This window comes from Eumetopias jubatus, unplaced genomic scaffold (assembly GCF_037043125.1).
Source record: "Eumetopias jubatus isolate StellerSeaLion01/CBP00866 unplaced genomic scaffold, mEumJub1_p1.0 scaffold_4, whole genome shotgun sequence".
NCBI classification, from domain to species: domain Eukaryota; kingdom Metazoa; phylum Chordata; class Mammalia; order Carnivora; family Otariidae; genus Eumetopias; species Eumetopias jubatus.
The window spans coordinates 29,639,708-29,645,178 of record NW_028274810.1 but is presented as its reverse complement, the minus strand read 5'-3'; the positions used below and the strand labels follow the sequence as shown (position 1 = coordinate 29,645,178).

The 5,471-nt window shown below is 43.0% G+C and overlaps 1 pseudogene; it reads left to right on the top strand.

The window, feature by feature from the left end:
• Positions 1-1,144: 1,144 nt before the first annotated feature.
• On the top strand, positions 1,145-1,591 carry LOC114196861 (cilia- and flagella-associated protein 276 pseudogene; annotated as a pseudogene).
• The last annotated feature ends 3,880 nt before the right edge of the window (positions 1,592-5,471 follow it).

Here is a 5,471-nt window from a genome sequence, read left to right as displayed (position 1 = left end):
TGTTTCTTCTTCCCCTTCCTCCATCCTTCTACTGGAACATGGATGTGATGCCTGGAGTTCATCTTAGACCATAATGATGAGGACTACATCTGAAGGATAGCAGAAGATAAAGCTAGAAGTAGTCTGGGTTCCTGGGAACTACAGCGCCTGAATTGCCTATAATAGACTTCTTTGTGTAAGAGAGAAATAAACATTATTCTATGTACTCCACTGTTTTTTAGACTTCTGTTACTCACAGCTGCTCACAGTGGAAGAGACTCCTACTAACACAATGCCCTGAACACACAACCAATTCTTCTTCTAGTGCTTGGTCTGCTTCCTTTCCTAACACTCTCAGGCTCCAGGCCAACCCAGCCTTGTCCCCACAGACCCCAACACATTCAATTCCCACCCATTCCCCAATCTTACCATGTAACTCTACATTCTTTGGTAAGGTGGCTGAATGAATATATGATAAACATAAAAAAATTTGTAACTTTATTCTACTGGCAAGCATTAGTAAAAGAAATGAGTAAAGTATTACGTTTAAGCAAATAAAATTATAATACACTTAGAGATCTATTTAATAAATACACAGGCTTAAATGAAATAAATGTATTAGAATATATACAACAAGATCTTGATAATGGAAATTTATGCTATGTTCTTGGGGAAGAAGACCCTCCTAGTTTAAAAAGTCAGCTTCCTCAGACTAATACGTACACTGAATTAGTTCCAATTAGAATCTAAACAATAATTTTAATGAAATTTCATAATTATCTTTAAATTCACATGAAAAATGACTGAAAATAACAAAGAAACACATAAAAAGAACAGTTAGTCTTGCCATATAGAACATACTATAAAGTCAAACAGAAATGGAAAACTGGTAAAACAAAATAGAAAATCCATAATCGACAGCCATATTTATGAATTATCCCTTGGAAGAAAGTAAAATGGACTCTAATCTTATATATTACACATAAAAAAATCCAAATGGATAAAAATATGAGAGCAAAATAGTGAAAAAAATATTGCAAGAAAACTTTGAAGACTATACTACAAACTGAGGATAGGGGAGATCTTCCTAACAAAGACTGGAAAGTTGGAGGCTCTAAAAAAAGATGGAAGACCCTCAGACCAGCGTCTCACTCCGCATTTTACCATGCCTTTCACCAGAGACCCTTTCCAGCACCCTACACTGGATAATGATTCCTACCTGGGAAAACTCTGGGCTTCCAAGAAACTGCCGTATTAAGAACCCAACTCACCTTGCTCAGCAAAAGGAACCCAGGAGTCAGCTCAGATCAACTCCCACAATCACCTTCATGAGGCAGGAGGTTTATTTTTTTGATCCTGAGATACCAAAGGATGACATGGATTTCTGCCTAGCAGCCTTGTACAACCACCACACAGGGACATTCAAGAACAAAAGTGAGATAGATACTCTTACACTAGAAGACCACCCAGGAAACCCATGGAATTATCAAGACTCAATACCCTAAAGTATTGTTACCCTTTACTCTGCTACCTTCCATCACTTTCTGAGCTAACATCAGACACTGGATCAACCCTAAGAAGGAGTCTATCCACAGCATCCAGGGATCCATAGTGTCCCCTCACAGTGAGGCCACCAATGGAGGCTACTCCTGAAAGAATGATGGTGGCTTCTTCTCTCTACCTAGTGTTGACAGGCCCCTGGACTAATTAATCATAGTGGCACATCCTGACATCTACCTGAATTAAACAGATTTGTGACAGATAGAAAAAAAATACGAAAGGTATATTTGACTATAAACTTTACAACTTTTGTACCACTAAGGCAACAGAGAAAATATATGGGAAAATATTTGTAATACAAATTTTAAAAGTTAATTTCTATTAAGAAGTAGGTGAATATGATCCAAAGAGTATATTAAAATGACCCCAAAGATCATATGTGTATGCGTATATGTGTATGTGTATGCAAAGATTCTGTTGGGGCTCCAAAGGGTCCTCCGTTAATAGCACCCCTCTTTCTTGTCCAAGATCCTGAAAAAGTTGAAAGAGTAAAGAGTATATATGGGAGCCAAAATACTCTATTTTTAATGATAGAGGCTAAGTTCCCAGCCTGTATTCCCACCAGACTGTCACCCCTTTAAGCCTCTCCTCTACTAATCCTAGGTTGCTCACAGCCAGGCTGCATATCTACATCCTTTTTCATTTCTAGGAAAGAAGGTGGCTCTTCTGGTAACTCTTAAGGCATCTAGCTTCTCCTTGGTTCACTGTTTCTGAGTATACCCTTACATCCCTGAACTGATCATAGTTAATAAGTAGAATGAGACATGACAATTGGCTTAAACCATCAGACCCTTGCCTGGAGCTGGAGGGAAGGGTGTCAGTAATACTAACTAGGAGGCTAACTATGGGGGAGGAATGGATTTCCCGAATGGGAAGTCCAAGAACTTCCTGCAAGAAAAGAGGGAAAATGGAAGTGCAGAGTTAACCAGCAAATGTCCCCCACCCAGCCTTGGGTACAGAGTCAGGCAACAGGCAAGCTGAGACCTGAAGAATGAAAAGGAATTGGCAGGGAAAGGACAGGTGGAAGGCATTCCAGGCAGAGCAAATAGCACGTATAAAGCTCTGGGGATAAGAGATACAGGACACAGGCAGGAACTGCTAGGATTTCAGTGTGCCTAAAGCACAGACCTGGCATCCCTGCCCTCAAAGACCACACAAAACCTAGGTAGTTATCAGTAAACTTTTGTGGCCTAAAGAACTAGCATCCCATGAGTCAGCCTCAGCCCTGGACACAGCTCCTTATTCCAACAGTCCCTTAGCCCCCCACCCCTGTTCTGCAGTGCCCTCCCCAATCTCAAGGAACACACAACTGCCAAAAAGCACCCAAAGCTTAGACATAAAGGGCTGGGGCCCAGGCTGCTAGGCCTCCAGAGATGACTCTGCCCCACAGGTATACTCTGGCTACCAGATCCTGAAGACATAGCAACTAGAGCTGATGGAGGGCTGGGGAGGGACTAGGAGAAGACTAAGGGCAATCACAGCTGCCTGAGGGCAATCTGGAAAAAGCTGACTGAGTGAGACTTCCCAAAGCCTTTGCTGGCCTCTTCCAGAAGCCTGGGAAACTAACGCCCTCCAGCATAAACTCTGGAGCCTTAGCACCCCTTTCAAGACATATGGAAGTGAAAAGGCCCACAGTGTCTGAAGATCTAGATGTTGGCTTTGTCACTCACCAGCTCCCTAGAGGCTGAAGGCCTTTAGGAGTCTCTGTTCAGAAGCTCCCAGACTCCAAGTACTCATGAAGGGTCTAGGGAAATGCGCAGTGTTAACCATACCATACCCACCTGATCACCAACGTGCACAGAGCTTGGACTTTGAACTCACACAGAACTGGATTTGAAGCTTGGCTCTGCTACTCACTGTGTGACCATGGGCAAGGTACTTTACATCCTGATCCTCAACTTTCTTATTTGCAAAATGGGGATGGTAGTGTTGAGAAGATTAGATATAATAACATATATGAGGTGCTAGATGTGACTATTCTTCATAAGTTTTAGTTCCTTTCCTTCCCTTGATGCCACCAGGCTCCTTTCCCCACTCTTGGATCCTTTCTCTTGTTCTTCAGACCCTATCTTGTCTCCTATTCTTGCTGCTAATAGACTGTCAGGAAGCTTCATAGTCCTGTCTGCTTAGAATAACTGCCTCCCAACCCAAGGCACTTGCACTTGAGGAGACTCAGGCAGTCATTAAGTCACAATCACTCAGTCATGTGAACTGAACACTGTGCCTGGTTTTATGCCAAGTATGGGAGAATACCATGGCAAATAAGGCACAGACTCTTCCTCAAGAAGCTCTGCTCCAGTGGGAGAAAACAGCACAGAAGAGCTTATAATAATACAGCACAGTAACTGAAGAGGTAAAAGGGGACATACCCACTGAGTCTGGGGGCATCAGGGAGGGGATGACAGATTAGGTAAGTCTTAAAAGGATGAGTAGGTGTCAGCCAGAGGAAGGAAGGTAAGGAAAGAGCAGAGGGGAAAGCATTAGCAAATTAAGGAAAGCACATAGAACCTGGACTGTGCAAAGAAATGGGCAGTACTGGGCTTCTGGAAAATAAAGTGGCCTATAGGAGATGCCCAGTTATGTTTGGATAAGCATAGAAAAGAGTCTGATGGGATATACACCAAACTGTTTACCTACATTGAGGTTGGAAATATGGGAGATGGGAGTCTTTCAGGTTTTACTTTTTTTTTTTTTAAGATTTTTAATTTATTTTATTTGAAAGAGAGTGAGCACAAGCTGGGGGGAGGGGCAAAATGAGAGGGAAAACAGACTCCCCACTGAGCAGGGAGCCTGATGCGGGACTTGATCCCAGGGTCCGGGGATCAAGACCTGAGCTAAAGGCAGATGCTTGACTAACTGAGCCACCCAGGCGCCCCCAGGTTTTACTTTATATCCCACTACATTGTTTCAAATTGTTACTAGTGTGTATAAATTTTATAATATAAATAGATCCTTTTTAAAAAATGTAAAAACAGTTAATTTTGGCTACAATGCATACAACAACTTAGAATGGGGCAAGTCTAAAGCAGAAAGACCAGTTATAAGGCTACTGCAGGTGGTGAAATCCTAAACCAGAGAAGTGGCTATGGGGATGGGGAGAAGGAGAAGTCAAGGGTGTCAAGACTGTAGAATTGTGTAGGTGGTGGTACCTTTACCGAGACAAAGTCCATGAGCGAAAACAGATACTAAGAGGTCAAGGAATTGAGGACTCAAAAGTCACCTTGACATGTCCAACAAGATCTCTGGGTTTCCTGGGATCCTAGGTGGAAGGGATAGGCAATGGAGCCTTCATCCTGTTTATGGCTGTATCTGAGCCAACATTTACCCTTTGCTTTCTAGTCTCAAGACTCTTGTCACTATAGTCTCAGCCTGGCCTAGTACATCCCGAGCTCTAGATAATCTCCTCAAATGGAAAGGGCCAGTACAAGCAAACACCTGGGCATCCTGGGAAAGGCACTTGTCCTGGTGCAACCCTAATTCTCTCTTTGACCATGAGGAAGCCACACTCCTCAGTGGGCCTCGGTTTTCCCATTAGTAATTTAAAGGGCCAGAGGGAATCATTTTTTTAAATTTTTTTTTTAAGATTTTATTTATTTGACGGAGAGAGAGAGAGCGAAAGCAGGAACACAAGCAGGGGGAGTGGGAGGAGAAGCAGGCTTCCCGCATAGCGGGGAGCCCACTGCGGGGCTCGATCCCAGGACCCTGGGATCATGACCTGAGCCAAAGGCAGACACTTAACAACTGAGCCACCCAGGTGCCCCCAGAGGGAATCATTTTTAAGACCCCCTTCCAACTCTCATATTCCATGATCCAATAAACCACATGAACAGACAGACTCCTACTTAGCGTTTTCTGAGCAGGGAACATTTAAAAATCTGGTTTTCTGATGTAAAAGCTTGCTCAGAGATCATAGGTTCTGTGTTAATTAGCCA